The sequence below is a fragment of the Balaenoptera ricei genome, chromosome 3 (genome assembly GCF_028023285.1).
Source record: "Balaenoptera ricei isolate mBalRic1 chromosome 3, mBalRic1.hap2, whole genome shotgun sequence".
NCBI lineage: Eukaryota > Metazoa > Chordata > Mammalia > Artiodactyla > Balaenopteridae > Balaenoptera > Balaenoptera ricei.
The window spans coordinates 142,673,013-142,698,731 of NC_082641.1; the positions used below are offsets into that span (position 1 = coordinate 142,673,013).

Sequence of the window (25,719 nt, forward strand, 5' to 3'; positions counted from 1 at the left end):
CATTATCACCTCAAGGGCTAAGTTTTCTATAGAAAGTTCTAATTTGTATTTCCCATTTTGACTTCCAATCCAATTTCCCAATCTAAAAAAAAAAAATGTTAGAATGTAAATCTCTCATTTCTCTGCTTTTGGTCCCGGGAGAGGGTGAAGTCAACTCTTGTAAAAAGAAGGGAAGAAAGAATTTAGTTTTTATTTGTTTATGTCAATTTCTCCCACTTGAATGTAAATTACATCTCATAATCATGGACTCTGTTTTGTTTTCTCACTGCTGGAATAGTGCCCAGTGAAATATAAGAGGATGGAAAATACTTCTTGAATGAATGACTGAACAAATGAACAAACATATGCCAGGTTGATGTGTCTTTTAGAAGCACCATTGCAACTTGGGGAAAGAATGGATATAGTAACAAAGAAGCAGTGAGAAATAACTCTGACAACCACAGACTTTATCTCCTATGACACTTGTTTTGAAAAATCTCAAGTAAGTTATCTCTGCGATTAACCCCATTTCCCCAGCATAACTCTAATCAGACCATACTTGGAGGTACAATAGTCAATCTCTGTAATGACTCTCTGTATATACATATTGGTGACCCAGGGATTCCCATCTGTTATAGGATACCCTTAGGAAAATTCCCTATATGGGCCTATGAGCCCTCACTCTTGCCTCATGACAAGCATTTTTTTCTTCTTCTTGTTAGAAGCAGATGGTTTAACAGGCTGTGAGTTATTCTTTTTCACTTAATGTTTTCTTAATTTTAGCAAAGTAATGCATCCACGTGGCTTTCAAGTCACAGTCAGATGGTGGGGTAGAGAGTGGGCCATTTGGTTGAGGAACACCCAACTGTCAGCATTTGTGGCTTCCTCCTGTTGGGGGTATAAGCCTGACTGTCAGTATTCTGAAAGCATTTCAGGAGAATAGGGACAGGGGAGCTCACCATTCAAGCTGCAGACATTCAACATCTCACTGTGATCCCCAGCTGTACAAACCTCTCCAGTGTGAACTTCCCATCTTCTACCAGGAGGGACAAGGAGCAGCTTCTAGGCTAAGAGGGCTAAGAGAGGTCATCTAGGGGTCTAAATGCTCATGACACAAAAGTTTAAATGAATCCCTATTTTTCACTTCTTGCCGTGCTCCCCTTTTTTTTTTTTTTTTAATAAATCATCACCTTTTTTGACCAGGATTCTTTCTTTCTTTATGGCTGTGTTGGGTCTTCGTTTCTGTGCGAGGGCTTTCTCTAGTTGTGGCAAGTGGGGGCCACTCTTCATTGCGGTGCGTGGGCCTCTCACTATCGCGGCCTCTCTTGTTGCGGAGCACAGGCTCCAGACGCGCAGGCTCAGTAATTGTGGCTCACGGGCCTAGTTGCTCCGCGGCATGTGGGATCCTCCCAGACCAGGGCCCAAACCCGTGTCCCCTGCATTGGCAGGCAGATTCTCAACCACTGCGCCACCAGGGAAGCCCCATGCTCCCTTTTTAAAACCACCTGGTATCTCTAATTCCTACACCTTTCTAGATGCCGGGACATAATTTTCCTCTTCTCTCATTGGCTTCATCCACTGCAGGCTTTAGTTTCAGCTTTCCCAGGTTGGCTAATTCAGTGTCTACTATTCCATCTGCATTCCCTTCCCAAAATGTCCTGTGTTGTCCTCTTCTGTTTCACTCTTTTAAATAAGCACATATTTTTATTCATTTTGGGGGACTTAGGAAGATGTGAAAATAAATGCATGTGTTCAGTCCTCTGTATTTAACTGGAAGCCCTTAGTCAATGTCCACAAGTCAATGCCTATGTGCACTTCTAAGAGATAAGCTGTATATCTGCATTGAAAAAAGAGAATATATAATGTCTTTAAGTCTCCTGCTCAAGGACTCTTTCTTTAGAAATTGTGTCTTTGCTTTTTTCAAGATTTTATAAAACAATAGTGGTAGGGGTTGGAGTCAAGATGGCGTACTAGGAGGATGCAGAATTCATGTCTCCTCACAACTAGGGCACCTACCAGGCACCGGTGGGGGACCACGGACACCTAAGGGGACGGGAGGAACCCCCAGCAGCCAGGTAGGGTGTGGAGCGTGGGGGGAGGAGAAGTGGAGGCAGGACAGGACTGGCACCCCTCAGGGGCGGCTGGGGGAGGAGAAGGGATCCCACTCCGGAGGGGGGAAATTGGGGAACCACTGGGAGGGCAGAGGATCAAAAGGGAGCGTGGCCAGGTTTCCCCTGCCCACTTGGGCCCCCAGGAACCTGCTGAGACACCCGGCCTGATCCTCTGCCCACCTAGGCCCCCTCCAGCCACATGGGTCCTGAGGGAGTGGGAGGGAGGGAAGGGGAAGCAAAAGTAAAGGCCGGGCCTCCAGGATCGGCACCCCTGAGTGGTGGCTGGGGGAGGGAAGGAGTTCCTACACCCAGCGGAACCCACCCATGGTTACGAGTCAAGTGGCGACGGGGGAGACCCTGGGGGAGATGGTTGGGGAGGGGCATGAAGGAATGGAAGGGAACGGGGTCAGTGCTTTCCTGTTCCACTTAGGCACCGGGGAGCCTGCTGGGCTCCTGGGCCTAATCCTCTGCCCTCGGAGCCTCCCTCCTGCCATACAAAGCCCAAGCCCTGCCCCTACACCCCCACCCAGGGCCCCACCTCTACACTCGGAGCCCCCATCCAATGCGCTGGGCCTAAACCCCACCCACACACCCTCACCCAGGGCCCTACCTCTAAACTCCAGAACTCCACACTCCAGAGGCCCTCCTTTCCACGTGCTGCCTCTCCACTTCCCTGAAGGTCCAAAGCAGAGGCCCCGCCCCAAGCTTGAACATCATCCCACTTAGGGCCCACCCCCAGGGCCTTTTTGGTCCTGAGCCTAGGCCCTGCCACACACTCAAAACTCATCTCCCCCCACGCCTAGGTCCCATCCACCCTAAACCCCTTCCCTGCCTAAGTTCCACCTCTCCATCCCTGCCCTGCCCTGCCTAAACTCGGCTCCCATAGCCAAGGCTTTCTTTTTCTTCTCTTTTCTTTTTTCCTCTTTTAGATGGGGGTTCTGTTTTACCTTGTTGATTCATTGTTGTTGATTCTTTTATATTTTTATTTTTCCTAATAAATCTTTTATTTTTCTAATTTTATTTTATTCTTTATACTTTGTTAGTGATCTCTCCTTTTGACTTGTTCCCCCCCCCTTCTTTTTTTTTTCTTTTTTCTGTTGTGGTTTTATCTTACCTTGTTGCAGTTGTTTCAATTATAGTTTTATTTTTCCTAATATGTTTTTTATCTTTCTAATTTTTTTTTTTTATTCTTTGATATTGTACTGCTCCTTTTTTTCTTTCTTTCTCCTTTTCCTTTTTTTTTTCTTTACCGCACCACAAAGCTTGCAGGATCTTGGTTCCTAGGCCAGAGGTCGGGCCCAAGCTCCTGTGGTGGGAGCTCTGAGTCCAAACTGCTGGATTAACAGAGAACTTAAGACCCCAGGGAATATCAATTGGAGTGAGGCCTCCTAGAGGTCCTCATCTCAGCACCAAGACACAGCTCTATCCAACTGCCTGAAAACTCCCGTGCTCGACGTCTCAGGCCAAACAACCAGTAAAACAGGAACACAGAACCACCCATCAAAAAACAAAAAAAATTAAATGACAAAAATATTTGTTACATACAAAGGAGCAAGGTAAAAAGCTATAAGACCAAATAAATGAAGATGAAATAGGCAACCCACCAGAAAAAGAATTCAGAGTAATGATAGTAAAGATGATCCAAAATCTCAGAAACAGAATGGAGAAAATACAACAAAACGTTTAACAAGGACCTAAAAGAACTAAAGAGCAAACAAACAATGATGAACAACACAATAAATGAAACTAAAAATTCTCTTGAAGGAATCAATAGCAGAATAACTGAGGCAGAAGAACGGATAAGTGACCTGGAAGATAAAATAGTGGAAATAACTGCTGCAGAGCAAAATAAAGAAAAAAGAATAAAAACAATTGAGGACAGTCTCAGAGACCTCTGGGACAACATTAAACACACCAACATTCAAATTATAGGGGTCCCAAAAGAAGAAGACAAAAAGAAAGAGACTGAGAAAATATTTGAAGGGATTATAGATAAAAACTTCCCTAACATGGGAGAGAAAATAGTTAAACAACTCCAGGAAGCACACAGAGTCCCATACAGGATAAATCCAAGGAGAAACATGCCAACACACATATTAATCAAACTATCAAAAATTAAATACGAAGAAAAAATATTAAAAGCAGCAGGGAAAAACAACAATAACATACAAGGGAATCCCCATAAGGTTAACAGCTGATCTTTCAGCAGAAATTCTGCAAGCCAGAAGGGAGTGGCAAGACGTATTTAAAGTGATGAAAGGGAAAAAACTACACCAAAGATTACTCTACCCAGCAAGGATCTCATTCAGATTCGACAGAGAAATTAAAACCTTTACAGAGAAGCAAAAGCTAAGAGAATTCAGCACCACCAAACCAGCTTTTCAACAAATGCTAAAGGAACTTCTCTAGGCAGGAAACACAAGAGAAGGAAAAGACCTACAATAACAAACCCAAAACAATTAAGAAAATGGTAATAGGAACATACATATTGATAATTACCTTAAATGAAAATGGAATAAATGCTCCAACCAAAAGCCATAGACTAGCTGAATGGATACAAAAACAAGACCCATATATATGCTGTCTACAAGAAGCCCACTTCAGACCTAGGGACACATACAGACTGAAAGTGACGGGATGCAAAAAGATATTCCATGCAAATGGAAATCAAAAGAAAGCTGGAGTAGCAATTCTCATATCAGACAAAATAGACTTTAAAATAAAGACTATTACAAGAGACAAAGAAGGACCCTACATAATGATCAAAGGATCGATCCAAGAAGAAGATATAACAATTGTAAATATTTATGCACTCAACATCGAGCACCTCAATACATAAGGCAAATGCTAACAGCCATGAAAGGGGAAATCGACAGTAACACAATCATAGTAGGGGACATTAACACCCCACTATCACCAATGGACAGATCATCCAAAATAAAAATAAATAAGGAAACACAAGCTTTAAATTACACATTAAACAAGATGGACTTAATTGATATTTATAGGACATTCTATCCAAAAACAACAGAATACACTTTCTTCTCAAGTGCTCATGAAACATTCTCCAGGATAGACCATATCTTGGGTCACATATCAAGCCTTGGTAAATGTAAGAAAATTGAAATCGTATCAAGTATCTTTTGCAACCACAATGATATGAGACTAGATATCAATTACAGGAAAAGATCTGTAAAAAATACAAACACATGGAGGGTAAACAATACACTACTTAATAGCTAAGAGATCACTGAACAAATCAAAGAGGAAATCAAAAAATATCTAGAAAAAATGACAATGAAAACACAACTACCCAAAACCTATGTGAGGCAGCAAAAGCAGTTCTAAGAGGGAAGTTTATAGCAATGCAACCCTACCTGAAGTAACAAGAAACATCTCAAATAAACAAACATAACCTTACACCTAAAGCAATTAGAGAAAGAAGAATAAAAAAACCCTGAAGTTAGCAGAAGGAAAGAAATCATAAAGATCAGAGCAGAAATAAATGAAATAGAAACAAAGAAAACAATAGCAAAGATCAATAAAACTAAAAGCTGGTTCTTTGAGAGATAGAAAAAATTATAAACCATTACCCAGACTCATCAAGAAAAAAGGGAGAACTCTCAACTCAATAGAATTAGAAATGCAAAAGGAGAAGTAACAACTGACACTGCAGAAATACAAAGGGTCATGAGAGATTATTACAAGCAAATATATGCCAATGAAATGGACAACCTGGAAGAACTGGACAAATTCTTAGAAAAGCATGAGCTTCCAAGACTGAACCAGGAAGAAATAGAAAATATAAACAGACCAATCACAAGTACTGAAATTGAGACTGTGATTAAAAGTCTTCCAACAAACAAAAGCCCAGGACCAGAGGGCATCACAGGGGAATTCTATCAAACTTTTAAAGAAGAGCTAACACCTAGCCCTCTCAAACTCTTCCAAAATATAGCAGAGGGAGGAACACTCCCAAACTCATTCTACGAGGTCTCCATCAACCTGATACCAAAACCAGACAAAGATGTCACAAAGAAAGAAAACTACAGGCCAATATCACTGATGAACATAGATTTAAAAATCCTCAACAAAATACTAGCAAACAGAACCAGCAACACATTAAAAGGACCATACACCATGATCAAGTGGGATTTATCCCAGGAATACAAGGATTCTTCAATATACGCAAATCAATCAATGTGATACACCATATTAACAAATTGAAGAATAAAAACCATATGATCATCTCAATAGATGCAGAAAAAGCTTTTGACAAAATTCAACACCCATTTATGGTAAAAACTTTCCAGAAAGTGGGCATAGAGGGAACCTACCTCAACATAATAAAGGCCATATATGACAAACCCACAGCAAACATCATTCTCAGTGGTGAAAAACTGAAAGCATTTCCTCTAAGATCAGGAACAAGACAAGGATGTCCACTCTCGCCACTTTTATTCAACATAGTTTTGGAAGTCCTAGCCATGGCAATCAAAGAAGAATAAGAAATAAACGGAATCCAAATTGGAAAACAAGAAGTACAACTTTCACTGTGTGCAGATGACATGATACTATATGTAGAGAATCCTAAAGATGCCCCCAGAAAACTACTAGAGCTAATCAATGAATTTGGTAAAGTTGCAGGATACAAAGTTAATGCACAGAAATCTCTTGCATTCCTATACACTAATGATGAAAAATCTGAAAGAGAAATTAAGGAAACACTCCCATTTACCATTGCAACAAAAAGAATAAAATACCTGGGAATAAACCTACCTCGGGAGACAAAAGACCTGTATGCAGAAAACTATAAGACACTGATGAAAGAAATTAAAAATGATACCAACAGATGGAGAGATAGACCATGTTCTTGGATTGGAAAAATCAATATTGTGACAATGACTATACTACCCAAAGCAATCTACAGATTCCATGAAATCCCTATCAAATTACCAATGGCATTTTTTACGGAACTAGAACAAAAAATCTTAAAATTTGTATGGAGACACAAATAGACCCCAAATAGCCAAAGCAGTCTTGAGGGAAAGAAATGGAGCTGGAGGAATCAGACTCCCTGACTTCAGACTATACTACAAATCTACAGTAATCAAGACAATATGGTACTGGCACAAAAACAGAAACATAGATCAATGGAACAAGATACAAAGCCCTGCGATAAACCCACCCACCTATGGTCAACTAATCTATGAAAAAGGAGGCAAGGATATATAATGGAGAAAAGACAGTCTCTTCAATAAGTGGTGCTGGGAAAACTGGACAGCTACATGTAAAAGAATGAAATTAGAACACTTCCTAACACCATACACAACAATAAACTCAAAATGGATTCGAGACCTAAATGTAAGACCGGACACTATTAAACTCTTAGAGGAAAACATAGGAAGAACACTCTTTGACATAAATCACAGCAAGATCTTTTTTGATCCACCTCCTAGAGTAATGGAAATAACAAAAATAAACAAATGGGACCTAATGAAACTTCAAAGCTTTTGCACAGCAAAGGAAACCATAAATAAGACGAAAAGACAATGCTGAAAATGCGAGAAAATATTTGCAAACGAATCAACTGACAAAGGATTAATCTCCAAAATATATAAACAGCTCATGCAGCTCAATATTAAAGAAACAAACAACCCAATCCAAAAATGGGCAGAAGACCTAAATAGACACTTCTCCAAAGAAGACATACAGATGGCCAAGAAGCACATGAAAAGCTGCTCAACATCACTAATTATTAGAGAAATGCCAATCAAAACTACAATGAGGTATCACCGCACACCAGTTAGAATGGGCATCATCAGAAAATCTACAAACAACGAATGCTAGAGGGGGTGTGGAGAAAAGGGAACCCTCTTGCACTGTTGTGGGAATGTAAATTGATACAGCCACTATGGACAATAGTATGGAGGTTCCTTAAAAAACTAAAAATAGAATTACCATATGACCCAGGAAAACCATAATTCAAAAAGACACATGCATATACCCAGAGAAAACCATAATTCAAAAAGACACATGCACCCCAATGTTCATTGCAGCACTATTTCCAATAGCCAGGTCATGCAAGAATGGATAAAGAAGATGTGGTACATATATACAATGGAATATTACTCAGCCATAAAATGGAACAAAAATTGGGTCATTTGTTGAGACGTGGATGGATCTAGAGACTGTCATACAGAGTGAAGTAAGTCAGGAAGAGAGAAACAAATATCGTATATTAACGCATATATGTGGAACCTAGAAGAATGGTACAGATGAACTGGTTTGCAGGGCAGAAATTGAGACTCAGATGTTGAGAACAAACGTATGGACACCAAGAGGGTAAAGTGGCAGGGTGGTGGGGGTGGTGGTGTGATGAATTGGGCGACTGGGATTGACATGTATACACTGATGTGTATAAAATTGATGGCTAATAAGAACCTGCTGTATAAAAAAATTAAAAAAAAAATGGGCAGTAGACCTTAACAGACATTTCTCCAAAGAAGGTATACAGATTGGCAACAAACACATGAAAGGATGCTCAACATCACTAATCATTAGAGAAATGCAAATGAAAACTTCAATGAGGTATCACCTCACACCGGTCAGAATAGCCATCATCAAAAAATCTACAAACAACAAATGCTGGAGAGGGTGTGGAGAAAAGGGAACCTTCTTGCACTGTTGGTGGGAATGTAAATTGGTACAGCCACTATGGAAGTCAGTATGGAGGTTCCTCAAAAAACTAAAAATAGAACTACCATATGACCCAGCAACCCCACTACTGGGCATATACCCTGAGAAAACCATAATTCAAAAAGAGTCATGTACTACAATGTTCATTGCAGCACTATTTACAGTAGCCAGGACATGGAAGCAACCTAAGTGTCCATCAACAGATGAATGGATAAAGAAGATGTGGCACATAAATACAATAGAATATTAATTACTCAGCCATAAAAAGAAACGAAATTGAGTTATTTGTAGGGAGGTGGATGGACCTAGAGTCTGTCATACAGAGTAAAGTAAGTAGCACTGACATATATACACTACCAAATGTAAAATAGATAGCTAGTGGGAAGCAGCTGCAATGCATAGGGAGATCAGCTCAGTGCTTTGCCATCACCTAGAGGGGTGGGACAAGGAGGGCGGGAGGGAGACGCAAGAGGGAGGGGATATGGGTGTATAAACATGCATATAGCTGATTTACTTTGTTATACAGCAGAAACTAACACAACACTGTAAAGCAATTATACTCCAATAAAGATGTTAAAAACAAACAAACAAACAATAGTGATCCAAATAAGGAAAAAGAATGTCATGAGTGGTTGTCACCAAGGTCCATAATTTCTGCCATAAGGGAAATAACAAAGGAGAAATTCGCAGTCTTCCCTGGTGGCACAGTGCTTAAGAATCCGCCTGCCAATGTCGGGGACACAGGTTCAAGCCTTGGTCCGGGAAGATCCCGCATGCCACGGAGCAACTAAACCCAAACGCCACAACTACTGAGGCTGTGCTCTAGAGCCCGCGAGCCACAACTACTGAAGCCCGCCAGCCTAGAGCCATGCTCCGCAACAAGAGAAGCCACCTCAGTGAGAAGCCCACGCACCACAGTGAAGAGTAGCCCCCACTCACCACAACTAGAGAAAGCCCGTGCGCAGCAATGAAGACCCAATGCAGCCAAAAATAAATAAATAAATTTATAAAAAAAAAAAAAAGGAGACATTCACTCCTCCACCTCTGTCTCTCTTTCCAAGAAGATGCCTTTGTCAAAATTTCACGAAATTGGTAGCATTGCTAGAAATCCATCTCCATTTATTTGTCCATGTCCATTTTCTTTAAGCTACATCAGTTCTTTTTTTTTTTTTTTTTTTTTCACACACACACTGTATTTTATTTTTACAAGAGATAAATCGACTGACACCAAGCATTGTACATGGATGACCACAACAAAAGCAACAATGATTGCAATTACCAAACATGAAACACACTCATACTATGTCATAGTATTGACATTCAGTCCAGTAATCCTCCACTGTAACAGCTCCTTTACTTTGCAGTGAAAATTGATTTGTATATTCTTTGCCTCTGAGTCCTTGTGGAATTTTTTTTTTTTTTTTTTTAAATTCAGACAGAAAGTCACAAAAATTATACTCATCCTCATCAGTTCACTCAGTCCCATGTAATTTTTTTTTTCGTCTTGATCTTTTGTTAGCACTTTTATGAGTTCATCAGTTTTTCATTAGAGTTCTGAAAATGCTTATTCATTCAGTTCAGCAGTACAGTCCGTTACCAGAAACCTGTACTTGTCAGAGTCTTTTCCATGTATTTCTTGAAGATGAAACCCTTTTATAGGAACATATTTGCAAAATCATCAGAGTACACCCAGAACTGTCTGTAAATGACAAAAGACTTAACAATGACCACGGTTAAAGATTTGATGACAGTTCATAATAATGCAGTTGACAAGAAAACTAGTTATTTCTGAGATATACATTTTAAAGTAATAACTAGGATTATTACTTATAACATTATACCAGAACATATAAGATTTTTAGAAATTTCATGTAATGTCTGAAACATTTATATTAACATATTTCCATACATATTTCCATACAAGTACAAATATAAGATTTTTAGTAATTTCATGTAATGTCTGAAACATTTATATTAACATATTTCCATACATATTTCCATACAAATACAAATATGATTTTTAGAAATTTCATGTAATGTCTGAAACATTTATATTAACATATTTCCATACGTATTTCCATACAAATACAAATATAAGATTTTTAGAAATTTCATGTAATGTCTGAAACATTTATATTAACATATTTCCATACAAATAACCCAATGAAAGTTTAGTATTAGTTGTTTTGTTTGTTTTTTTATACTGCAGGTTCTTATTAGGCATCAGTTTTATACACATCAGTGTATACATGTCAATCCCAATCGCCCAATTCAGCACACCACCATCCCCACCCCACCGCAGTTTTCCCCCCTTGGTGTCCATATGTCCATTCTCTACATCTGTGTCTCAACTTCTGCCCTGCAAACTGGCTCATCTGTACCATTTTTCTAGGTTCCGCATACATGCATTAATATACGATATTTGTTTTTCTCTTTCTGACTTACTTCACTCTGTATGACAGTCTCTAGATCCATCCACGTCTCAACAAATGACTCAATTTCGTTCCTTTTTATGGCTGAGTAATATTCCATTGTATATATGTACCACATCTTCTTTATCCATTCGTCTGTTGATGGGCATTTAGGTTGCTTCCATGACCTGGCTATTGTAAATAGTGCTGCAATGAACATTCGGGTGCATGTGTCTTTTTGAATTACGGTTTTCTCTGGGTATATGCCCAGTAGTGGGATTGCTGGGTCATATGGTAATTCTATTTTTAGTTTTTTAAGGAACCTCCATATTGTTCTCCATAGTGGCTGTATCAATTTACATTCCCACCAACAGTGCAAGAGGGTTCCCTTTTCACCACACCCTCTCCAGCATTTGTTGTTTGTAGATTTTCTGATGATGCCCATTCTAACAGGAGTGAGGTGATACCTCATTGTAGTTTTGATTTGCATTTCTCTAATAATTAGTGATGTTGAGCATCTTTTCATGTGCTTCGTGGCCATCTGTATGTCTTCTTTGGAGAAATGTCTATTTAGGTCTTCTGCCCATTTTTGGATTGGGGTGTTTGTTTCTTTGATATTGAGCTGAATGAGCTGTTTATATATTTTGGAGATTAATCCTTTGTCCGTTGATTCATTTGCAAATATTTTCTCCCATTCTGAGGGTTGTCTTTTCGTCTTGTTTATGGTTTCCTTTGCTGTGCAAAAGCTTTGAAGTTTCATTAGGTCCCACTTGTTTATTTTTGTTTTTATTTCCATTACTCTAGGAGGTGGATCAAAAAAGATCTTGCTGTGATTTATGTCAAAGAGTGTTCTTCCTATGTTTTCCTCTAAGAGTTTTATAGTGTCCAGTCTTATATTTAGGTCTCTAATCCATTTTGAGTTTATTTTTGTGTATGGTGTTAGGGAGTATTCTAATTTCATTCTTTTACATGTAGCTGTCCAGTTTTCCCAGCACCACTTATTGAAGAGACTGTCTTTTCTCCATTGTATATCTTTGCCTCCTTTGTCATAGATTAGTTGACCATAGGTGCATGGGTTAATGTCTGGGCTTTCTATCTTGTTCCATTGATCTATGTTTCTGTTTTTGTGCCAGTACCATATTGTCTTGATTACTGTAGCTTTGTAGTATAGTCTGAAGTCAGGGAGTCTGATTCCTCCAGCTCCATTTTTTTGCCTCAAGACTGCTTTGCCTATTCGGGGTCTTTTGTGTCTCCATACAAATTTTAAGATGATTTGTTCTAGCTCAGTAAAAAATGCCATTGGTAATTTGATAGGGATTGCATTGAATCTGTAGATTGCTTTGGGTAGTATACTCATTTTCACAATGTTGATTCTTCCAATCCAAGAACATGGTATATCTCTCCATCTGTTGGTATCATCTTTAATTTCTTTCATCAGTGTCTTATAGTTTTCTGCATACAGGTCTTTTGTCTCCCTAGGTAGGTTTATTCCTAGGTATTTTATTCTTTTTGTTGCAATGGTAAATGGGAGTGTTTCCATAATTTCTCTTTCAGATTTTTCATCATTAGTGTATAGGAATGCAAGAGATTTCTGTGCATTAATTTTGTATCCTGCAACTTTACCATATTCATTAATTAGCTCTAGCAGTTTTCTGGTGGCAGTTTTAGGATTCTCTATGTATAGTATCATGTCATCCGCAAACAGTGACAGTTTTACTTCTTCTTTTCCAATTTGTATTCCTTTTATTTCTTTTTCTTCTCTGATTGCCGTGGCTAGGACTTCCAAAACTATGTTGAATAATAGTGGTGAGAGTGGACATCCTTGTCTCGTTCCTGATCTTAGAGGAAATGCTTTCAGTTTTTCACCATTGAGAATGATGTTTGCTGTGGGTTTGTCATATATGGCCTTTATTATGTTGAGGTAGCTTCCCTCTATGCCCACTTTCTGGAGAGTTTTTATCAGAAATGGGTGTTGAATTTTGTCAAAAGCTTTTTCTGCATCTATTGAGATGATCATATGGTTTTTATTCTTCAATTTGTTAATATGGTGTATCACATTGATTGATTTGCGTATATTGAAGAATCCTTGCATCCCTGGGATAAATCCCACTTGATCGTGGTGTATGATCCTTTTAATGTGTTGTTGGATTCTGTTTGCTAGTATTTTGTTGAGGATTTTTGCATCTATATTCATCAGTGATATTGGTCTGTAATTTTCTTTTTTTGTAGTGTCTTTGTCTGGTTTTGGTATCAGGGTGATGGTGGCCTCATAGAATGAGTTTGGGAGTGTTCCTTCCTCTGCAATTTTTTGGAAGAGTTTGAGAAGGATGGGTGTTAGCTCTTCTCTAAATGTTTGATAGAATTCACCTGTGAAGCCGTCTGGTCCTGGACTTTTGTTTGTTGGAAGATTTTTAATCACAGTTTCAATTTCATTACTTGTGATTGGTCTGTTCATATTTTCTATTTCTTCCTGGTTCAGTCTTGGAAGGTTATACCTTTCTAAGAATTTGTCCATTTCTTCCAGGTTGTCCATTTTATTGGCATAAAGTTGCTTGTAGTAGTCTCTTAGGATGCTTTGTATTTCTGCAGTGTCTGTTGTAACTTCTCCTTTTTCATTTCTGATTTTATTGATTTGAGTCCTCTCCCTCTTTTTCTTGATGAGTCTGGCTAATGGCTTATCAATTTTGTTTATCTTCTCAAAGAACCAACTTTTAGTTTTATTGATCTTTGCTATTGTTTTCTTTGTTTCTATTTCATTTATTTCTGCTCTGATCTTTATGATTTCTTTCCTTCTGCTAACTTTGGGTTTTGTTTGTTCTTCTTTCTCTAGTTTCTTTAAGTGTAAGGTTAGATTGTTTACTTGAGCTTTTTCTTGTTTCTTTAGGTAGGCTTGTATAGCTATAAACTTCCCTCTTAGAACTGCTTTTGCTGCATCCCATAGGTTTTGGTCGTCGTGTTTTCATTGTCATTTGTCTCTAGGTATTTTTTGATTTCCTCTTTGATTTCTTCAGTGATCTCTTGGTTATTTAGTAACGTATTGTTTAGCCTCCATGTGTTTGTCCTTTTTACGTTTTTTTCCCTGTAATTCATTTCTAATCTCATAGCGTTGTGGTCAGAAAAGATGCTTGATATGATTTCAATTTTCTTAAATTTACTGAGGCTTGATTTGTGACCCAAGATGTGATCTATCTTGGAGAATGTTCCGTGCGCACTTGAGAAGAACGTGTAATCTGCTGTTTTTGGATGGAATGTCCGATATATATCAATTAAATCTATCTGGTCTATTGTGTCATTTAAAGCTTCTGTTTCCTTATTTATTTTCATTTTGGATGATCTGTCCATTGGTGTAAGTGAGGTGTTAAAGTCCCCCACTATTATTGTGTTACTGTCGATTTCCTCTTTTATAGCTGTTAGCAGTTGCCTTATGTATTGAGGTGCTCCTATGTTGGGTGCATATATATTTATAATTGTTATATCTTCTTCTTGGATTGATCCCTGGATCATTATGTAGTGTCCTTCCTTGTCTCTTGTAACATTCTTTAATTTAAAGTCTATTTTATCTGATATGAGTATAGCTACTCCAGCTTTCTTTTGATTTCCATTTGCATGGAATATCTTTTTCCATCCCCTCACTTTCAGTCTGTATGTGTCCCTAGGTCTAAAGTGGGTCTCTTGTAGACAGCATATATATGGGTCTTGTTTTTGTATCCATTCAGCCAGTCTATGTCTTTTGGTTGGGGCATTTAATCCATTCACGTTTAAGGTAATAATCGATATGTATGTTCCTATGACCATTTTCTTAATTGTTTTGGGTTTGTTTTTGTAGGTCCTTTTCTTCTCTTGTGTTTCCCACTTAGAGAAGTTCCTTTAGCATTTGTTGTAGAGCTGGTTTGGTGGTGCTGAATTCTCTTAGCTTTTGCTTGTCTGTAAAGCTTTTGATTTCTCCATCAAATCTAAATGAGATCCTTGCCGGGTAGAGTAATCTTGGTTGTAGGTTCTTCCCTTTCATCACTTTAAGTATATCATGCCACTCCCTTCTGGCTTGCAGAGTTTCTGCTGAGAAATCAGCTGTTAACCTTATGGGAGTTCCCTTGTATGTCATTTGTCGTTTTTCCCTTGCTGCTTTCAATAATTTTTCTTTGTCTTTAATTTTTGCCACTTTGATTACTATGTGTCTCGGCGTGTTTCTCCTTGGGTTTATCCTGTATGGGACTCTCTGCGCTTCCTGGACTTGGGTGGCTATTTCCTTTCCCATGTTAGGGAAGTTTTCGACTATAATCTCTTCAAATATTTTCTCTGGTCCTTTCTCTCTCTCTTCTCCTTCTGGGACCCCTATAATGCGAATGTTGTTGCGTTTAATGTTGTCCCAGAGGTCTCTTAGGCTGTCTTCATTTCTTTTCATTCTTTTTTCTTTAGTCTGTTCCGCAGCAGTGAATTCCATCATTCTGTCTTCCAGGTCACTTATCCGTTCTTCTGCCTCAGTTATTCTGCTATTGATTCCTTCTAGTGTAGTTTTCATTTCAGTTATTGTATTGGTCATCTCTGTTTGTTTGTTCTTTAATTCTTCTAGGTCTTTGTTAATCATTTCTTGCATCTTCTCAATCTTTGCCTCCATTCTTATTCCAAGGTCCTGGATCATCTTCACTATCATTATTCTGAATTCTTTTTCTGGAAGGTTGCCTATCTCCACTTCATTTAGTTGTTTTTCTGGGGTTTTATCTTGTTCCTTCATCTGGGACATAGCCCTCTGCCTTTTCATCTTCTCTATCTTTCTGTAACTGTGGTTTTTGGCTACATCAGTTCTTGAGAAAGTTGAAGAATCCCAACTTCAGACAGGAATTAAATAGAGAATGAAATCCTCTGACCAGTGCCTGTCTCTTAGTATCCTGCAATTTGCGTTTCCTTTGGGATCAAAAAGTTTCCAAGTAAGACCTTCTCCAGTGAAGCAGCAATCTTGGCCCAAAATAAGGGGCAGATTGGAAAGGCTTCCTGAATATTACTCCTGGTGCATTGATCTTGATCCTATCAGACGTCTTGCAGTCAGTTCATTGCTATGGTATACGATTGATAATACCGACCATCAAGTTTTGGTCCCTTCTTTCCACTTTACTTAGCAACCTTGTTCCTGGGTCTTCATCCTGATCCCTAATATCCCAGTTTTCCCATTTGTACCTCGATTTCCTGACTCACAGACTGATAAATCTGAGGCCTCCCACTGCCCCTACTACCAGTACCATCAGCTCTATAGTACTAGGCTTATTCTCTCTCTTTTTTCTGATTCACACTTAAGAAGTGTTAACTGGCTGACAGCCATGTCTGTGACAACATCACACCTGGCTCAAAAAAGCCTGAAGTCTCCCTAGATAAAACCCACTGTGTGGATTTCAGCCTATAAACAAAGCCATGCACGAAATATCTTAACCTAAAAATTACCCAGATGGGTGAAACCACTTCTTCACCAGCTATCTTTCCCATCATATTTAACTAAATATCACTCTGAGATATTCCCTTTAGGCCGGTTCAATCCTATACATGCTTAAAGGGCTAGATCACATGTTACCCTTTCTAACAGTCTCACCTAACATTTTGGGTTTACTTTCATGTCTCCTTTTCCACTCCTCTCAGTTTTACATTTAACTCTATACTGCCTTGCATTGTTATTAACGGCTCCTGGTTAAGTAAAGGACAAAAAGATGAGTCTGATGAGAGAGAAAATGATAGAGAGAAGAGAGAATGGTCAGTCAAGCTAAGAATTATACATACTCCGAAGCAACAAAACAGAGCAATTGCGACAAAAGTAATTAGTAATATATATTGCTACATTGCTATAAGCTTGTTATAAAAGGGAAAAGCTTATATCATGCAGTTAAGTCATGACTCTATGATGATTCTTCCAGCTTATTTACCAACGCCTCCACCCACACACCTATAGTCTTCTCTCTATCTATAATGCTCTCTCTTGCCTCTCTAACAAAGGTGCTAGCTGTCTAATGATGTTCACAGCGAGAAGAAGAGGGGTATGGACAGGAGACTGAGTGCCACCTGAAATCTCTGAACAGAAGAAAGGAATCCAAGCACCTCCTTCCACTGTTCACAGGGACCCAGGATCATATCGGAAGGGCCACCAAGGAGAGGTTGGGTCTGTTCCAAGGGACGAACTAATTTAGTAATGAAGAGTATTCAGAGAAAATCATGCTCAAAAGCCATGACTGAGAACCCTAAACACATTTTCATCACAAACTTAATGGAAAAATCACATAATATGGCAGAGAGAGTTTAAGCTTTAGAATCAGAAAGACCTAAATTCAAATCCTAACAATCCAGCCACTGGTGTATAATTTGAACAAGTTATTGAAAATCTCCGACCCTCTGTTTGCTCCTTGGCAAAATGAGGATAACAATACCTGTCTCATGGAGTGCTTATGAAGGATTGAGTTAATATATGCAAATTGTATGTTTACTCTATAAATATTAATAATGATGTCTCCAGACCAACTTAGAGAAAAGAAGAAATCAGGGGACTTTGTACCTGAAGTAAAAAATAATAATATCAACCAGTAAAATTTATTGTAAACTTACTATGTATCCTTCAAAGTTTGCAGGGCTGTGGAGTATTTTAAAATTATGGTTTTGCCATAGTTATCAAATAATAAACTCCTGAGGGTCATGGACAAAACTATGAGCACTAGAAAAAGTAAAAAGGAGACATATATGTAGAAAGAGGACCAAGAAGAAGGCAATGAGAGCTGAGCCTTACAGAATGAGCAAATGAGAGACAGAGAAGGGAGGAGAGAGCAATCCACAGAGGAAATTCAGAGTGAGTGTCTGTGTGTGTGTGTGTGTGTGTGTGTGTGTGTGTGTGTGTGTGTGTGTGTGTGTGTAGAGAGAAGAAGGAGGAGGAGGAGGAGAAGGAGAAGGAGGAGGGGGAGGGGGAGGAAAGAAGAGAGATAGAAGCATGCGTTGGATACCCAATGAGGGCCAGTACTGCACTCACTGCATTACATAGTAATCACATTTAATCATCAGAACACATGTGCAAGTATTATCTCCATTTCTTTTTTTTTAAATTTAATTTAATTTATTTTTTATACAGCAGGTTCTTATTAGTCAACCATTTTATACACATCAGTGTATACATGTCAATCCCAATCGCCCAATTCATCACACCACCACCCCAACCCCCCGCCACTTTCCCCCCTTGGTGTCCATACGTTTGTTCTCTGCATCTGTGTCTCAATTTCTGTCCTGTAAACGAGTTCATCTGTACCATTTTTCTAGGTTCCACATATATGCGTTAATATACGATATTTGTTTTTCTCTTTCTGACTTACCTCACTCGGTGTGACAGTCTCTAGATCCATCCATGTCTCAACAAATGATGCAATTTCGTTCCGTTTTATGGCTGAGAAATATTCCACTGCATATATGTACCACATCTTCTTTATCCATTCATCTGTCGATGGGCATTTAGGTTGCTTGCATGACCTGGCTATTGGAAACAGTGCTGCAATGAACATTGGGGTGCATGTGTCTTTTTGAATTATGGTTTTCTCTGGGTATATGCCCAGTAGTGGGATTCCTGGGTCATATGGTAATTCTAGTTTTAGTTTTTAAAGGAACCTCCATACTGTTCTCCATAGTGGCTGTATCAATTTACATTCCCACAACAGTGCAAGAGGGTTCCCTTTTCTCCACACCCTCTCCAGCATTTGTTGTTTGTAGATTTTCTGATGATGCCCATTCTAACTGGTGTGTGGTGATACCTCATTGTAGTTTTGATTGGCATTTCTCTAATAATTAGTGATGTTGAGCAGCTTTTCATGTGCTTCTTGCCAACTGTATGTCTTCTTTTGTGAAATGACTATTTAGGTCTTCTGCCCATTTTTGGATTGGATTCTTTGTTTCTTTAATATTGAGCAGCATGACCTGTTTATATATTTTGGAGATTAATCCTTTGTCAGTTGATTCGTTTGGAAATATTTTCTCCCATTTTCAGGGTTGTCTTTTCATCTTGTATATGGTTTCCTTTGCTGTGCAAAAGCTTTGAAGTTTCATTAGGTCCCATTTGTTTATTTTTATTTTATTTCCATTACTCTAGGAGGTGGATCAAAAAAGATATTGCTGTGATTTATGTCAAAGAGTGTTCTTCCTATGTTTTCCTCTAAGAGTTTAATAGTGTCTGGTCTTACATTTAGGTCTCGAATCCATTTTGAGTTTATTTTTGTGTATGGTGTTAGGAAGTGTTCTAACTTCATTCTTTTACATGTAGCTGTCCAGTTTTCCCAGCACCACTTATTGAAGAGACTGTCTTTTCTCCATTGTATATCCTTGCCTCCTTTGTCATAGATTAGTTGACCATAGGTCAGTGGGTTTACCTCTGGGCTTTCTATCTTGTTCCATTGATCTACGTTTCTGTTTTTGTGCTAGTACCATATTGTCTTGATTACTGTAGCTTTGTAGTATAGTCTGAAGTCAGGGAGTCTGATTCCTCCAGCTCCGTTTTTTTCCCTCAAGATTGCTTTGGCTACTTGGGGTCTTTTGTGTCTCCATACAAATTTTAAGATCTTTTGTTCTAGTTCCGTAAAAAATGCCATTGGTAATTTGATACGGATTTCATTGAATCTGTAGATTGCTTTGGGTAGTACAGTCATTTTCACAATATTGATTCTTCCAATCCAAGAACATGGTATATCTCTCCATCTGTTGGTATCATTTTTAATTTCTTTCATCAGTGTCTTATAGTTTTCTCCATACAGGTCTTTTGTCTCCCTAGATAGGTTTATTCTTAGGTATTTTATTCTTTTTGTTGCAATGGTAAATGGGTGTGTTTCCTTAACTTCTCTTTCAGATTTTTCATCATTAGTGTATAGGAATGCAAGAGATTTCTGTGCATTAATTTTGTATCCTGCAACTTTACCAAATTCATTGATTAGCTCTAGTAGTTTTCTGGTGGCATCTTTGGGATGCTCTACGTATAGCATCATGTCATCTGCACACAGTGACAGTTTTACTTCTTCTTCTCCAATTTGTATTCCTTTTATTTCTTTTTCTTCTCTGATTGCCGTGGCTAGGACTTCCAAAACTATGTTGAATAGCAGTGGCGAGAGTAGACATCCTTGTCTTGTTCCTGATCTTAGAGGAAATGCTTTCAGTTTTTCACCATTGAGAATGATGTTTGCTGTGGGTTTGTCGTATATGGCCTTTATTATGTTGAGGTAGGTTCCCTCTATGCCCACTTTCTGGAGAGTTTTTATCATAAATGGGTGTTGAAATTTGTCAAAAGCTTTTTCTGCATCTATTGAGATGATCATATAGTTTTTCTTCTTCAATTTGTTAATATGGTGTAGCACATTGATTGATTTGCATATATTGAAGAATCCTTACATCCCTGGAATAAATCCCACTTGATCATGGTGTATGGTCCTTTTAATGTGTTGTTGGATTCTGTTTGCTAGTACTTTGTTGAGGATTTTTGCATCTATATTCATCAGTGATATTGGTCTGTAATTTTCTTTTTTTGTAGTATCTTTGTCTGGTTTTGGTATCAGGGTGATAGTGGCCTCATAGAATGAGTTTGGGAGTGTTCCTTCCTCTGCAATTTTTTGGAAGAGTTTGAGAAGGATGGGTGTTAGCTCTTCTCTAAATGTTTGATAGAATTCACCTGTGAAGCTGTCTGGTCCTGGACTTTTGTTTGTTGGAAGATTTTTAATCAAAGTTTCAATTTCATTACTTGTGATTGGTCTCTTCATATTTTCTATTTCTTCCCGGTTCAGTCTTGGAAGGTTATACCTTTCTAAGAATTTGTCCATTTCTTCCAGGTTGTCCATTTTATCGGCATAGAGTTGCTTGTAGTAGTCTCTTAGGATGTTTTGTATTTCTGCGGTGTCTGTTGTAACGTATCCTTTTTCATTTCTAATTCTATTGATTTGAGTCCTCTTCCTCTTTTTCTTGATGAGTTTGGCTAATGGTTTATCAATTTTTTTTATCTTCTCAAAGAAACAGCTTTTAGTTTTACTGATCTTTGCTATTGTTTTCTTTGTTTCTATTTCATTTATTTCTGATGTGATATTTATGATTTTTTTCCTTCCACTAACTTTGGGTTTTGATTGTTCTTCTTTCTCTAGTTCCTTTAGGTGTAAGGTTAGATTGTTTATTTGAGATTGTTCTTGTTTCTTGAGGTAGGCTTGTATAGCTATAAACTTCCCTCTTAGAACTGCTTTTGCTGCATCCCATACGTTTTGGATCGTCGTGTTTTCATTGTCATTTGTCTCTTGCTGTTTTTTGATTTCCCCTTTGATTTCTTCAGTGATCTCTTGGTTATTTAGTAATGTATTGTTTAGCCTCCATGTGTTTGTGTCTTTTACGTTTTTTCCCCTGTAATTGATTTCTAATCTCATAGCGTTGTGGTCAGAAAAGATGCTTGATATGATTTCAATTTTCTTAAATTTACTGAGGCTTGATTTGTGACCCAAGATGTGATCTATCCTGGAGAATGTTCCATGTGCACTTGAGAAGAAAGTATCTGCTGTTTTTGGATGGAATGTCCTATAAATATCAATTAAATCTATCTGGTCTACTGTGTCATTTAAAGCTTGTGTTTCCTTATTAATTTTCTGTTTGGATAAGTCCATTGGTGTTAGTGAGGTGTTAAAGTCCCCAACTTTTACTGTGTCACTGTCGATTTCCTCTTTTATAGCTGTTATCAGTTGCCTTATGTATTGAGGTGCTCCTATGTTGGGTGCATATATAATTATAATTGTTATATCTTCTTCTTGGAGTGAGCCCTTGATCATTATGTAGTGTCCTTCCTTGTCTCTTGTAACATTCTTTATTTTAAAGTCTATTTTATCTGATATGAGTATTGCTACTCCAGCTTTCTTTTGATTTCCATTTGCATGGAATATCTTTTTCCATCCCCTCACTTTCAGTATGTATGTGTCCCTAGGTCAGAAGTGGGTCTCTTGTATACAGCATATATATGGGTCTTGTTTTTTTTAATTTTATTTTATTTATTTATTTATTTATTTTTGGCTGTGTTGGGTCTTCGTTTCTGTGTGAGGGCTTTCTCTAGTTGCGGCAAGCGGGGGCCACTCTTCATTGCAGTGCATGGGCCTCTCACTATCGCAGCCTCTCTTGTTGCGGAGCACAGGCTCCAGATGCGCAGGCTCAGTAGCTGTGGCTCACGGGCCCAGTTGTTCCGCGGCATGTGGGATCTTCCCAGACCAGGGCTCGAACCCGTGTCCCCTGCATTGGCAGGCAGATTCTCAACCACTGCGCCACCAGGGAAGACCCTGGGTCTTGTTTTTGTATCCATTCAGCAAGCCTGTGTCTTTTGGTTGGAGCATTTAATCCATTCACGTTTAAGGCAATTATCAATATGTATGTTCCTATTACCATTTTCTTAATTGTTTTCGGTTTGTTTTTGTAGTTCCTTTTCTTCTCTTGTGTTTCCCACTTAGAGAAGTTCCTTTAGCACTTGTTGTAGAGCTGGTTTGGTGGTGCTGAATTCTCTTAGCTTTTGCTTGTCTGTAAAGCTCTTGATTTCTCCATCGAATCTGAATGAGATCCTGGCCGGGTAGAGTAATCTTGGTTGTAAGTTTTTCCCTTTCATCACTTTAAGTATATCATGCCACTCCCTTCTGGCTTGTAGAGTTTCTGCTGAGAAATCAGCTGTTAACCTTATGGGAGTTCCCTTATATGTTATTTGTCACTTTTCCCTTGCTGCTTTCAATAATTTTTCTTTGTCTTTAATTTTTGCCAGTTTGATTACTATGTATCTCGGCATGTTTCTCCTTGGGTTTATCCTGTATGGGACTTTCTGCGCTTCCTGGACTTGGGTGGCTATTTCCTTTCCCATGTTAGGGAAGTTTTCTACTATAATCTCTTCACATATTTTCTCTGGTCCTTTCTCTCTCTCTTCTCCTTCTGGGACCCCTATAATGTGAATGTTGTTGCATTTAATGTTGTCCCAGAGGTCTCTTAGGCTGTCTTCATTTCTTTTCATTCTTTTTTCTTTATTCTGTTCCGCAGCAGTGAATTCCACCATTCTGTCTTCCAGGTCACTTATCCGTTCTTCTGCGTCAGTTATTCTGCTATTGATTCCTTCTAGTGTAGTTTTCATTTCAATTATTGTAGTGTTCATCTCTGTTTGTTTGTTCTTTAATTCTTCTATGTCTTTGTTAAACATTTCTTGCATCTTCTCGACCTTTGCCTCCATTCTTTTTCCGAGGTCCTGGATCAACTTCACTATCATTATTCTGAATTCTTTTCCTGGAAGTTTGCCTAGCTCCATTTCATTTAGTTGTTTTTCTGGGGTTTTATCTTGTTCCTTCATCTGGTACATAGCCCTCTGCCTTTTCATCTTGTCTATCTTTCTATGAATGTGGTTTTTGTTCCACATGCTGCAGGATTGTAGTTCTTCTTGCTTCTGCTGTCTGCCCTCTGGTGGATGAGGTTGTCTAAGAGGCTTGTGCAAGTTTCCTGATGGGAGGGACTGGTGGTGGGTAGAGCTGGCTGTTGCTCTGTTGGGCAGAGCTCAGTAAAACTTTAATCCGCTTGCCTGCTGATGGGTGGGGCTGGGTCCCCTCCTTGTTGGTTGTGTGGCCTGAGGCGACCCAACACTGGAGCCTACCCGGCTCTTTGGCGGGGCTAATGGCAGACTCTGGGAGGGCTCACGCCAAGGAGTACTTTCCAGAACTTCTGCTGCCAGTGTCCTTGTCCTCACGGTGAGCCACAGCCACCTCCCGCCTCTGCAGGAGACCCCCCAACACTAGCAGGTAGGTCTGGTTCAGTCTTCCCTGGGGTCACTGCTCCTTCTCCTGGGTCCCAGTGCACACACTACTTTGTGTGTGCCCTCCAAGGGTGGAGTCTCTGTTTCCTCCAGTTCTGTCAGAGTCCTGCAATTGAATCCCGCTAGCCTTCAAAGTCTGATTCTCTAAGAATTCCTCCTCCCATGGCCGGACCCCCAGATTGGGAAGCCTGACGTGTGGCTCAGAACCTTCACTCCAGTGGGTGGACTTCTGTGGTATAAGTGTTCTTCAGTTTGTGAGTCACCCACCCAGCAGTTATGGGATTTGATTTTATTGTGACTGTGCCCCTCTTATCGTCTCATTGTGGCTTCTCCTTTGTCTTTGGATGTGGGATATTTTTTTGTCTTCCTGTTGATGACTGTTCAGCAGTTAGTTGTGATTCCAGTGCTCTCGCAAGAGGGAGTGAGCACACGTCCTTCTACTTCGCCATCTTGAGGAGCTCTCTTATCTCCATTTTATAGATAAAGAAAGTGAGGTTATAGAGGTTAGAACACAGAGCTAACAGCGACAGAGGCAGGATATGAACCCAGGTCTGCCCAACCCAGTACTTAGGCTTTTCCCAGCATCATGATTGTCAAAGTCATGATAAACATGATCAGACTGGAGTGTGTTCTCCCTGTTGAGGAAGGAGTACATTTATGTTCAAAGGTCTCTGAATGTCCGTTTTGTGACAAAAGTCTCAATTTTCTTGAATTCCAAGATTGAAGTAAACGTCTCACTTTCCTTAAAGCTCTTTTCCCCTTAGAGAAAACTTGCTTAGCAGATCCGGAAACCCCTGGAAAAACTACTATTCCCTTCATATACTAAATTCCCTTGTCACCTACCTCCTAACCCCAGTAAATTCTGTTTCTCACTCAGGGAGGAATTGATTTTCATTGGTATTCATTTGAAGTAGGGAAGGTCATAGGTTAGAACATTGGAAATGTATTGTCTAAAGAGCACAGTTTGTACCTTGCTTCCGAGAGAAGATCTTTAAAGATGGCTTGGCTTAGCTGACTTTTCTTCCCCTCCTGCATCCAAGAAACATCCTCCAGGGAGAAAGTCGATTTCAAATCTTCACACTGCAGAGGCGCTGGGGCAGTCACTTGCTGAATGCAGATCAGCCTGTTTCTTCTCCTTTGAGATAAATGGAATCTGGGAAGAGTTCTGAAAGAAAAGTTTTTAAGCAATCCTTAGGGCCTGGACTATGCTCTGATCAGACCAAGAAATAAGGTTCCAATCTAAAAGGCAGCATGTTCCAATCTAAAAGGCAGCATGTTCCAATCTGAAAGCCAAATGGACTCCAGCCTTGATCCCCACTGAATTTATTTTTATTTTCCAAATCCTCCCCAGACTTTGCATTTGGTATGTAAACATTCTCAATTAGTCTAGCCATTAAGTAGTTCTCCTTTGCAAAAGCGCATCCATGACGGGAGGTTTGTCCTTAAAGTGGTGAGTAATAGGAATGAATTATTCTGCAGTTTCCTGAGAAAGAGCTCAGTAGAATCTGGAAGCATTTGAGGGTATTCTTAATTACTCAGATGCAGAATTATCAAAGCACACAGTGGCTCCATCTATCCCTTCCTAGTATCTCACTCTAATTTTCTTTTTCATAATGTAGATATTTTACATAAAACTGTCTGGAGAAAAACAGACTACACTTGAGGGAGCAAATGTTAGGCCAGCCTTTCTCTGCTGCGACTGGTGCTGGTGAAGGTCTTGAATATTCAT

The 25,719-nt window shown here is 39.1% G+C and overlaps 1 long non-coding RNA gene across 1 annotated transcript in view; it reads right to left on the reverse strand.

Moving 5' to 3' along the window:
• LOC132363905 (uncharacterized) overlaps positions 1 to 25,719 on the reverse strand; it is a 188,728-nt gene that overhangs the window by 75,983 nt on the left and 87,026 nt on the right. Inside the window, exon 3 of the long non-coding RNA XR_009502673.1 lies at positions 24,961 to 25,155. This is a non-coding gene — a long non-coding RNA (uncharacterized LOC132363905). The remainder of the gene's footprint in view (positions 1 to 24,960; positions 25,156 to 25,719) is intronic.